At 63.7% G+C, this 12,285-nt stretch overlaps 1 protein-coding gene across 3 annotated transcripts in view; it reads left to right on the top strand.

Moving 5' to 3' along the window:
* KCNJ10 (potassium inwardly rectifying channel subfamily J member 10) overlaps positions 1–12,285 on the top strand; it is a 29,186-nt gene that overhangs the window by 3,368 nt on the left and 13,533 nt on the right. The gene's annotated exons all lie outside the window — the stretch shown is intronic.

The following is a 12,285-nucleotide window of genomic DNA, read 5'->3' as shown; positions in this document are numbered from 1 at the left end:
GCCGCCAGCGGGACTTGGGTTAGGCTTTGGGAGGCACATCCCAGAAAAGGAGAGATTGGGAGAGAGCAGAAGACCACCTTCTGGAACAAAAACCCAGCCCCTGAGCCCCCAGGCCGATCGCTACAGCCTCTGTGGGGAGTGGGGACGCTGGATGGGCCTAGGACGACAGGGCAGCTGGCCGAAGGCCCCTCGAGCGCGTTGTCCCCGGGCTGCCCCTGCTCGGGTGTCGCCTGGGAGGCCACGGGGGCTCTGAAGGGCATGGCCTTGGAGCCAGGCTTGCTGGGTCCCAGGCGGTGCCACCACTCGCCGCTCCCCTTCCCCACCGCCGGGGGTCCTCATCCTTTCAGGGGCCCCATAGCCGTTGGGGAATAAGAGTCAGAATGGGTAAAGGGCTTGGAACAGTGCTTAGCGCCTAAAAAGCGTGCTTGCCGTGTGCTGCCTCCACCCTCTGGCCCGGCCGCGAGGGCTCCCCACGCCAGCCCGGCCCGGCCCCTGGTTCTTCTGCGGTTGGGTTGAGGTCAGGTCTGGTCCCTGTCCCTCCGCCTTTCCGGAGGAGTGACCAAACAGCCCTGCCCCCCCACAGCTGGGCCATCATGCGGCCTGCGTGTCCACTCCGCAGCTCCTTTCCCTGCCCTACGCGGACATCCTTGCCGTCAGCCTAGGTCCGAGGAGTGTGAACTGAACTGTCGAGCTTCCCTAAAACCACCTGCTTGCCCGTTCGGAGCAACTTCTCCCAGCCCGGCACTGGCTTCTCTGCCCCCACCCCACTGCTCGCACGGCCCTGCGACCTGCCTGTTCCTCTGGGCCCTCGTTCTGTCCTCTCGGGCTCACCTCCTCCTCTACCCCCACCCCCCGCTCCTTCCCCATCTGTCTGGGTGCCCCGGGTGCCCCTGCAGCCTCCCTAACAGCCTCCCTGACTCCGGCTTCTCTCTCCTTGGCTCCCTCCCTTCACCGTGGAATCGCCCCTGGGGCTCTCACCACCAGGCACCCGTTTTGTCCGGTCCCTTTTCCGACCCAGACACCCCTGTGGGTTTTCAGATGGACACTCCCCTTCATGGTCTCCAAGACACTTTACTGAAGCCTTGCCCTATCCAGACCTTGTTCTGGGGGTGGGGGGGATGTGTCCACGGCGGTCCCTGAGCCACCCCTTTTCTCTCTGTCTGGACCCTCACGGAGACCCTCCTGTCCCATCTCCCCACACAGCCCCTGCCTCGTTTCCCGACTGCCCTGTCCTCTGGTGCCCTGCTCCTCAGCATTTGGCTTCCCCTTTGTCACTCGTGTCTGCTACTTTGCCCCAATGCCCAACGCGATGGTGATGTCGGGAGGGGACGTCCTACGTCCTTCGTTGCACGGGGGCTGCCCTGGGATGGGGCCGTGCGTCCCCCCACAGCCCTGCAGCTTTCGGACGCCCTGAGGCAAAGGCATCTCTTCCCTCCCTGGACCCCTCAGCTCCTGGGAACAGAGTGGCCTCTGAGCCGCTGCACCCTGGGCAGGAAGCCCCTCTGGATGCTGATTCTGGGGGGAGGATCTGATGTGCCTGGGAGTGGGGTGCATGAGTGTAAGACCTCCTATTCCTCTCTCCAGGGAAGTTCAGAATAAGCCCCTCTCCTGCTGACGGCCCCGTCCTGGAGACAGCTTCACCCTGAGAGTCGAGAAGCAGACCCCAGAACCCTGAGTCTCCAGTCCGTTAAGCACGGTCGGCCCAAACACAAAACCTCATGCAGGGGTGCGCTGAGCCTTCCTCTTCTCCCTCCTGGACGTGCCGATGCTGGGCTTATTGGTGGGCGCCCGGGGTGGGGACAGGGCGAAGGTCAGGGGTGAAGGTCAGAGGAGCCAGTGTAGTCCACTGGGGCACACACCTGGTGCGGGGGCTTGCGGGTTGGCAGACCTGTGAGGGCACCTCCCGGGGTCGGGGTACATTCTCCCTGGGGCTGACCCCACAGGCCAACGGGCTGCTAGACCTGCCTGGCTGACCCTCCAATGAACAGGACGGGGGCAAGTGGCCAGCAGGGCGAGCTGGTCCGAGGGCCCCCAGGGCAGCACTTCACCAGCCTCTTCATGTGGGGAGCCTGGCACACGCCCAGAAATCACTGCGGGCTGCGGGTTTCTTTGGGTTGGATTTATTGCTAGGTTAGAAATGAAAACCGAGGAGGCTGAAAATAATCTCTTGGTTCGTTGGAAAGCAACCCCAAACCCCCTCGCATGTCAACATGAACGATACGTTGTCAATGAAAAATAGCTGTGTTTTTAAAAACGAAGAAACGACGCGTTTGGTGAGAAGGGTGGCGGCGTCTCATGTTTTCACAAATCTTTTGGACGTGCGTCTGAGCGGCAGACAGACGATGCCTCAGGTCTGCGTCTGTGTCCCACCTGCTGCCGTATCCTGTGTCACGCAGCCTCTAACTCCACTGAACACTCACGAGACAATGAGCGCCAGCGAAGCAAATCCCCTTTAGTGTTATTAGGAAGACAGTTCTGACCCCAGCGAGCCTCTGAGAGAGTCTCAGGAACCCCCAGGATCCCTGGACCACACTTTTGAGAAGTGCTAGTCCAGAGGAACTTCAGAAAATAGTTTCAAAAGACCCGCAGCCAAGCAGGTGTCCTGACTGATCTCCTTCAGCTGCCCGGGCTCCTCTGAGCGTTCTCACTGGGGGGATCCTACGGGGTGGGGGGATCAGTGGGAGGTGGGGAGATCCTACGGGGTGAGGGAATCAGTATAGGGAGGATCAGTATGGGGGATCAGTATGGGGTGGGGGATCAGTATGGGGTGGGGGATCAGTATGGGGTGGGGGGATCACTATAGGGTGGGGAATCAGTATGGGGGGATCAGTACAGGGTAGGAGGGATCAGTAGGAGGTGGGGGGATCACTATGGAATAGGGGATCACTACGGGGTGGGGGTTCAGTATGGGGGTATCAGTACGGGTTGGTTTAACACATGGGGCCTGCTCACTAGCTCTGTAATCTTGGGCAAATCATCCACATCTCTGTTTTCTCATCTATAAAATGGGGCTTTTAGAAAGTGCCTATTTTTTTAGAGTTGTTGGAGATTACTTGACGTGATTCTAGTGTGGTGCTGCACCACGTGCGTCAGCCCTTCATCCCAGAGCCTTGGCCCTGAATTCCCTGGGCCATGAAGGCGGGAAGCGGCCCAGGTGATCCTCCCAGGGGGCTTCCCGGGCCAGTAAGGAAAGGGACTTGGCCAAGGTCCTGGGAAGGTTAACAGGATTGCTGGCCCTGAACCTAGGAGTTCTAACTCCTAGCCCTATGTACCCCGCCCCTCAGCCTCCCCCAGATTCCGTGGGGAGCAGGGGTGGGGTGGGGTGCAGAACCAGTGTCCTGACCCGGAGAAGGAAGCAGGCCTTCCCTCCCCCCCAGCAATGGCAAGCCAGTGCCCCAGCCCTGGGGTACAGCAGGAAGCCTCTAGGGCAGACCCAGAGGGCCTCTGGCCATCAATGCAGCTGAAAAGTGGAGAAAGTGAGCCAGCCCCAAGATCTCCTCTGTCCTGCCTTGTGGGGGCAGTTCTGTAAAGTGGCCTCAGCCCGTTCTCCTGGGGGTTTCTGGCCCCGACCAGAGGAAGTCTTGATTGGGCAACACTGCCTCTCACGTGGTGCGGGAGCCCTGCTCGTCCTGGCTGCTGCCCCTTCCCGTTCCGGGCTCCTCAGCCCCTGGACTGCCCCCAACCCCCCAGCCGAGGTGCCCTGGGCAGTACCTGCGCCCAGCAACCCCTGTGGGCACAGATGGTGTGGTGGGTGGAGGAGGGAGCCGGGGTCCCCTGGGTGGGAGGAGAGGAGCCTCTTCCCCAGCATCGGAGGGGGAGGGCGGGGCAGGGATAGGGGGAGGGCGGGGCAGGCAAGCATCCCGCATCCCGTGTCCCCGGGGAGAGCTAGTCCTGGCCACACTCCCCTGAGGCCCTGAGGCAGGCTGCAGGCACCACCTTGCTCGACTCCCCGACTCCCCGAGCCCTGAGCACACTCCAGGTCTGCACCCCGTGGCCATTCAGCCCCGTGCACGGCTCTGCTCTCCTCTGCTGCCCACAGGAGTCCCTGGGGTGGAGGTAAACCTGAGGCACGAGGTGGGTGGGCTCAGACTGTCCACCTGCTTCGTTCCAGACCCGGCCTGGCCCCGCAGCCCCTCTGCCCCCATCGCCACCAGTCCCTGTGGCTTTTTCCACTTGCCAGGGCCCGTGTGGCCGGTGGCTGGTTTGGGGGCCCCTGGCTAGGCTCCCTCGGGGAGCCCCTATGGGCTAACCTCTCTCCCATCTCGGCGCTGCCCCACCCCCTGCCTCCACAGGCAGGCCAGCAGCCCCCAGCTCCCTCCTCTGGGCTGTGGGACAGGGAGAGGGCTGAGGGGCAGGCTCTGCATACTAATGGGCTGCCCATTGTCAAAGCCCCTTTGTGCCGCAGAGCTCCATTGAGGCGGCTCCGGGGCGGGCACAATGGGGGCTCTGTCCCTGAGTTCCCCCAAACAGTCACCTGCTTTCAAAGCCTCCCCCCACCCCCACCCCCACCCGCCCCGTGTCCGTGTCCGGAGGGCCAAGAGAGCGCAGGGGAGTGGGCCCGGGGCCAGGGGGGATGGGTAGGAGGCGACCCCCCACTGCCCTGTCCCGGGCCAGGCCAGGGAGATGGGCACTGGTGGAGAGAGGTCCCGGCTCACGGACGGGGTGGGGGTACAGTCTGTGGACAGAGCTGGAATGGGGGTTCTGTAAGGCCAGCGAAGGGGAAGGGGTGCGCCCAGCACCCACTCCTGGGTTCCACATGCCGGGCCTGGGCTGCGGCTCCCGCCCCTGCTCCTCCTCCGCGGGCTCATATATGCAAGGACACACAGGCACACACTCATCTATGCAGCCCCACACACAGGGCCCGACGCACGCTGGAGCGGATGCGCCCAGACCCAGCAGGCCCAGCCGGGGCCCGCTGTGGTCCTCGGGCCACCCACGTGCATATGCACCTGCATGCCTGCCCGCGCCCCACCCCACCCTGTCCCCGGTGCACCCCTCTGCCAGCCGCCGCTGCCCCCCTTGCCCTCGCTGCCCCCTGCTGCTCCAACACAGGTTATAACAAGTTTGCACTTGTTGTGACCTCGAGAATGTGAATGTAGCCCTGGGGCGGGTAATGTCCCGCTGCCCCAGACTGCGCCGCTTATTCGTTAACCACGGACACAACCTCCTCCTCCTCCACTGGTCACTTGAGCACGGCTCCACACCCCACCCCACCCCACCCCACCCCACCTCGGGGGTCTCAGTGCCCAGGACCCTGCCCCACGGCTAAGCCGAGCACACTGGAGGGGGGCAGGGGGGCTGCAGAAACCTCGAACCCAGCCTGCCCAGCGCAGGCAGCCAGGGCCCCGTGGGACCGTCCTTTGCATCTGCCCAGTGCACCCGCGTCACGGCCTGAGAGGCAGCGGGGGCAGTTCTCGTTGCCCTGGTTCTCAGGATGGCTCTGAGGGGTGACATGGTGGGTCCGGGTGGCCAGGTGGCGACCACGAGGAGGCCTGTTGCCTCTAGGTGGAGGGTTTCTCCTGGGGTGGCTGGGGCTTACTCTCGGTCTCTTGGCTTCACTCGGGAGACTTGCGCCCCCGAAGGTGCCCACCTCCCCTCGGAAGGAGCTGTGGGAGTGGTAGGGCAGGGAGCAGGGTGGACAATGGCTACAGGGTCTCGATTCTAGGGACCTCGAATCCTTAGGATTCTGGATCTAGAAAGAACCTCCGAAAGTCACCTTGACCTCCCGGGCTGCGTCAGCCTGCCTCCTTCCATTTCCCACCGGCCCGCCGGCCCCACTCCTGCCACCGATTCTGTGTGGCTGGCGAGAGAAACCCAACACCCCCCGGCCAGGCTCCAGAGCTCTCTGTTGACCCCGAGTCCTCAGAGACCCCTGCTCTGGCCTTCCCGCCCACAGCCCGCGTCTGTGTGGGGTCTGCGGGGACGCCTGGGCCTGCCCTGCTCATCCGGGCCTGAGCATCTTTTGGAAGCAGGCAATCTAAACAGGGAAGAGACAGAGGGCCCACCAGGACCCCAAGACCTGGGGTGGGGGGCGGGGTCGCGGGGGCAACTCCCTCAGGTGGGGGGCAGTGCTGACCCTGGTTCGCTCGCCCACGAGTGTTGTCGTCGGACGTTCACTTCCGTGGTGTTTCCCTTCTATCAGAATGGCACAGTGCCCTCCACCTCTCACCCCCCCCAGGGCTCCCCACTCTAGCCCCCACATTCTGGTCTTCCTCGTGCAGGGCACCCCCCTTCCTCTCTGGTGTGTCCTTTTGCCGCTGGAGGTCCCCTCACACGTCCCCTGTTGGAGAGAGAAGCCCCCCTGCTGCCCTTGGCCACTGCGACGGGAGGCTGGGGTGGCAGCCGCCTCCACACCTCATTCTAGATCCATCTAGAATCTCGACGTGTCTAGTGTGTCTTCATGCCCCCCACCTCCTCCACCGCCCCATACTGGTCTTCAAATGGGGGTGGTGGTTAGGAGTAAGCAGGCCCCCCTGCTTCAAATGGGGGTGGTGGTTAGGAGTAAGCAGGATGGTGGGGGTGGATAGGGAGGCTCCCTCCTGGTGATGGGGGCCCCTCAGACTTCCCCGCGTGAGGGTCGGCGTGGTTCTCTGTACGCGGAACCAGGAGCCCCGAGGAGGAAAGGGGATCCAGGGCTCAGTTCCCTAAACATGCATCGTAAGGACAGGGCACCTTGGGTCTCTGGCTCCACCGGGGTAATGATGAGGACAGACTGCTTGGACAGCAGTAGGTACATTTAGATGCAACAGGAAGCACTTCCTGGGGGGAAGGTATTGCTAGGCCAAGGGGAGGGGGGCAGGGAGTGGAACGCTCCTGAAGAGATGGAGGGGTCCACCTTTGGTGTCTCAGTGAGCAGAGGCTGAGGGGCCTGGGAGGAAGTTCCCATGACACCCTGAGGCCCCGGGGGCCGTGAGATCCCCAGCTGTCCTCGCTGGCGTGGTTCTGGGCCAGCCGCCGCGAGGCCGAGGGGCTCTGGAGACCTCAGCGTAGGGCCGTGCCCTGGGCTGTGGCTGTGCATGGCCAGGGGACGAGCTCCGGGAGTCACGTCCAAGGTTGGCCCTATACTGGCTGGCCCTTCACAACCCCAGGTCAGCATAGGATCTCAGGGGAAGAAGTCAGGATTCATGTTCTGACTCTGATCGAAAATCACATGTGCTACTGGCCAGCTGTGTGGTCAGAGGGAAGTGACTCCCAGGCCTTGCTTCCTCTTGGGGGAGCCGGGGAAGCCCCTCGATGACCCGAGGGCCTCCCAGCACGTGCGTCCTGTGGCCCTCGGGTAAGAGGTGGTCACCTGCCTGGGGCTCCTCCTGAGCGGTCAGCTCACCTGCTGCGTCTGGGCTGCACACATGCAGTGCGGGCAGCGACACTGCCCACCTCCCTCCCGGAGCACGGGTGACCCTGCTGCGGGCAGGCCCCGGCTTGTGGCATGGTGGGGCGACCCACACGGGGTGGGGGGCACGTCTGCAGAGGCCTCCCGGGGAAAGTGGCCTCTCAGCGGAGGCCTGGGAGGAGGCCGGAGGGAGGGGGACAGGGCTTCCCGAGGCGGCCCCCTTGTCTGCCGAGAGCCATGGGCGAGGGAAGCACGGCCTGTCCAAGGCCTGAGAGGAGCTGGGTGGGCTGCGCAGGGGATGCCGGGAGGGCCGAGGGAGGACAGCAGGTGCTGGTGCAGGGGAGGCCGGCAGAGCCGGGTGACCCCAGACTCTGTCCCAGCTGCTATTGGGGCTTCGAGGTGGGTCAGCCGCTTCCCCTGCCCGCGCCCTCCTGTCCCGGCTTCTCCAGCCTCCCAAGCTCAGCCTCTTGTCCTAAGGTCACTCAAGGAGCACAGGGCCCCAGGGTGGTCTGGGGGGTCTAGGCAGGAGCCCAGGGCCAGAGCCGACCGACCCTGAACTGTGGGAGAGGGGTCGAGCTCCCACAGTGGACCCCAGATTCCTGGCATGAAAGCTCACCACTATGGGCCTCAGTTTCCCCATCTGGCCCCTCGCTAGAGAGTATCTGGGGAGCGTGATGGAGGAGGGCTGAGGGAAGCTACGGAAAAGGCAGGTCTTCACCCAGAGCAAAGGTTGATGGGGAGACCCAGTCAGTGGCCCCGAAGGTTCCAAAGTGAAAACTTGGATGGGAAGCTGGGAGGAAGGGCCTCCCAGGGATGAAGCAAGTCACGCACAGGGAAGGGACCTGTGGGCGGGGGAGCTGTCTTAAGAAATACGTAGCCACGCTGCCGCAGAGGACACAGATAAACAAGATACAGGTCCCAAATCAGTTCAGAAAACACTCTCTTGTTTGGGAGGGTGGGCAGGGTCCTTCCCGAGGGAGGGGGCAGCTGCAGCGACCCCTGGAGGGGGCCCAGGCGTGGGGAGGTTCTCCTCTGCCCCCCCCCTGCCCCCTGCCCTCTGGGAGCCTGCACCCCCTCAAGGCCCAGCCCTTCCCCCCACCACAGCCAGTGCAATTTCTGAGACCACAGATAAAGAAGTGGGGGGGCCCTGGGCTGGGATCTCATAGGCCCCGTCCTCCTTCAGGGAGGGAGCCCCACGGGTCCCTGGGACCCTAAGGAACAGGTCCCACCTGTTTGGCCCCACTGGCAGATCTGGTGACCACTCAGTGGCTCACTGGCCTCCCCACCCAAACCCTTGTCTCCTGGGGCCTGGCCATCCTGGCTTTGAGAAGCCCGCCAGCTGCCTGGAGCCCCTCCCCCCCCTGCTGGGGGCAAGCTGGAGGGCAGAGGGCTGAAGGGAGTCCCTGGGGAGCCTGGTCTTGGGCATCCCTCGACAGGTTGAAGGGGTTTGGGAGGAACTTCCTCTTGGGAATGAGGAGCAGGTGGGATGAAGGAGAGGGGCTTGGAAGCCTCCTCCAACTCTGGGGCCATAGTCCGTCATAGCCCATAAGTCCCTTACCCTGGAGGGGAGGTGGGGGGCTGGGGCTGGTTGAGTGGCATTGAGCCCTGGGGCATCTGAGAGGCAGGGCGAGGGAAGGGCTGCGGGGCTGGGAGATTGCCCCCCACCCTACACCGCCCTGCTTTCTCGAATTCAGGAGATACTTTCCTTCATCTGCAAAGTGGGATAATAGTAAAATCTTATGAGGGCATGAGGGCTTTAGACTCCACATGCTCCATCCCGCGTAGTCCAGACCATACAATGAGAGGGTTTCCTGCCTCCTTAGGGAGGAGACGGAGCCCTGCGGAGATGAAGAGATGGACTGAGCTCCAGCAAGGCAGGGACCCGAGGGGCCACTAGTGGGGAAGGGGGGGATAGGGCCACTAGTGGGGAAGGAGGGGATAGGGCCCTCAGCTGTGGCCCAGCATGCGGATAACACGTAGGCCTCATCTGTCAGGCTAACGACAGGAAACGGTGCTCTGTGTCACCATGTGCGGGACGAGGGAAATGGGCGGCAGGGGTGGCAGGGGCAGGGTGCGCAATGGCTAGGACAGCCGGAGGCAGAGAGTGGGGGCGGGGGGCAGCCTGAAGGTAACTAGGGCACCCCGCTAGCAGGAGCAGGAGCAGCAGGTGCTGAGCCCCTTGCAGCCGCTTGCAGGTGGAGGAAGCGCAGGAGCCCCTGGGGATGCAGTCGTGGGTCACAGGTGACCTAACCTGGCCGCTGCCAGATGGGGTGCTTAGGGACAAGGGCCACAAGAAGGGGCCGTGACCCCCAAGGTAGAATCAGGCGGGAAGGGCCTTGAAGGCTCCGTCAGGAAGCTCCCGGGGCCCTGGGACCCACTGGAGGGTTCCGGGGAGCGGTGGGATGCAGGCCGGGCCAGCTGAGGGGTGCAGGGCACGGAGGGGGGTCCAGGTCACTGCAGCGCTCCCCGGGGGACCCACCGAGAACCCGCGGCTGGACTTAAGGCTGCTTGTCGGGAACTGAGAGACGCCCCCAAAGGCAGGACTGGTGGGGCCCGGCGCCCACCCGGACGCGGGGCTGGAGGGAGGCCGGGGGCGACTCTGTGAAGGGGGACACCCGGAGGGGACTCCCTCTGCAGGTGAGGGGAGCAGGCGGAGCTGATGCTGGGCGCTGCAGAGGGCAGAGGTGAGGAGGGACGGTGGAGGGGTGAGAGCCAGAGCCAGACAGCGGGAGGATCCCTGAGCCCCCCCCTGGGGTAGGGGAGCCTGGGGGTGCAGGGAGGGGGAGGACAGGCGGGAGAGGAGCGACCCGCAGCCCGCGACCCCCCACCCCGCACCCCTCCACAGGCCCGGCCTCCGCCCTCTTTGCGGTGAAGGGAGTGGAAACCAGAGACTTCAAGCTGCTTTGCCCCAAATCTTGGAGCCTAGAAGGGGCCACTCAGGAGCCAGGCAAGGACTCCCAAACCAGGGGTCCCCTGGGGAGCCGGGAGGCCGGGATGCCCTTGCTGTGAGAGGGAAGCTGGGCTGTGTCCGCGGGGCGCTCCCTGCAGCGCGAAGGGCCGCGGCTCGGGGTGTCACCCCTGCAGCTCGTGCTCTCAGGGTGGCTGATACTTCATTGCTCATAAATATTATTATTATTATTATTAAAGATTTTATTTATTTATTTATTTACGAGAGACACACACAGAGAGAGAGAGAGAGAGAGAGAGAGAGAGGCAGAGACACAGGCAGAGGGAGAAGCAGGCTCCACGCAGGGAGCCCGACAGGGGGCTTGATCCCAGGACCCCAGGATCAGGCCCTGGGCTGATGGCAGCGCTAAACCGCTGCGCCACCCGGGCTGCCCGCTAATAAATATTAGATGGGACCGTTTGATGTTGCTGACATGAGGCCTGTTGGGTTGTTTTCGGATTGGCAGTTTTTTTTTCTTTTGTAGAGCGTGGGGGTGGTGGGGGGGGTGCAGAGGGAGCATCTCAGGCGGATGCCCCACTGAGCTCGGGCTCAAGCGGGTCAATCTCGGGACCTCAGGGTCATGACCTGAGCCGAGACCCAGAGTCGGACACCCCGTTAAAAGGAGAAGGCTGGTGGGGGGCGGGTTGGGAAGGGTAGGGGTGGAGATGCAGTCCAGCGCTGGGGCGTCCTGCCCCCTGGTGGCGGGAGCAGAGGGCTCGCCCGGAACCCCCTTGTCCCTCCTACCTTTGCCCCCTGAGCAGTCCTGCAGCACCCTGCCTGTCAGCAAGAATGCTTGGAGCCTCTCGCCTGGATGATGCCCTCAAGCGGGAGGGGGTCCCTGGGGATGGATCCCATGCGGCGACCCCACAGCCCGGCAGGTGAGGCAGGTGAGGGCCGGCTGCCACAGGGAGAAGAGGTGAGCGGACACCTCGGTCCCTCCGACAGTTGCCCTGTCTCCACACCCCCGCCGGACCCTGGCCGTCTTGTCTAGGTCTCGGTGTGCTGGCAGCCTCCGTGTCCTGGCAGCCTCCGCAGCACCCCCTGGCTGCTGATGACCCTAAATAGCAGCAGCGGTGTCTGACCCTGCACTGATGGGGGTCTGGCTCCTCCGTTGAGGTGAGGAGGGTAGACTGACATTGGGGACAGCAGTTCTTCTGAGGCGAGGACACGGATGGGGCCGGCGCTGGAGCTGTGGGGGCACCGGGGCATCCTGTGTCCTCCCGAGCCAGGTGCCTCGCACGGAGTGAGCCGGGGCAGCCCTGCGGCCCCAGATGCGGGGTGGGTGCAGACAGCAGCCAGGTGCCCAGCCGGGGAGGGACTGTGCTCTGAGTGGGGTGGCAGGTGGGGCGGGGGCGTCCAGAGTCCGTGCCCAGGTGCTGCATGTGCCAGGAAGTCATCCTTGCTCCAGCTGGGGAGGGGAGGTCCTTGTGATCCCCCCCACCCCGGGGCGGTTCTCTGCAGGATTGTGGGGACAGGAGACCCTGCCTGGGGGTTGGGGCAGAGCAAGGGGCCGTGCCCCCGATCAGCCCACACCCACACACAGGGGTGGTGCCTGCACAGCGGAGAACATCGGCCGTGGTCCCCTCTCTGTGTCCCTCCCTCTCTTGACCGGAAAACACACAGAGGGGTCAGAAGGGCCAGACAGGGGTCACAGGCTCCCAGGAAATGCTTTGAAGGCTTTTATCCTTTCTTTTGATCAGACTATGAGAACTTTCCAAACGTTGACACAAGGGAAGAAAAGCCTATTCTTCCCTGGGCCAGGGCCTTGGTGTCAGGCCGAGGCCAGAGGATGGGAGGGAAGGGAAGGAGCCGAGGGGTGGCAGACGGAGGGAGGCTCAGTGACTCAGCTGGAAAAGCAGGCCCTGGACACACACACGCTGCCCTCCTTTCCCCACCTCTAGATTTGTGTGCATCTGGCTCTGTTTCTATTTGTTTATTTTCTTGGAGGCAGATTAATGAATCGAGGCATCTCGTCTGAAAAGAACCCCGAACCCAATTCCGTTCCTCT

Source organism: Vulpes lagopus, chromosome 11, assembly GCF_018345385.1.
Source record: "Vulpes lagopus strain Blue_001 chromosome 11, ASM1834538v1, whole genome shotgun sequence".
NCBI lineage: Eukaryota > Metazoa > Chordata > Mammalia > Carnivora > Canidae > Vulpes > Vulpes lagopus.
The sequence above is the reverse complement of the archived record's forward strand: the minus strand, read 5'-3'. Positions and strand labels throughout refer to the sequence as shown.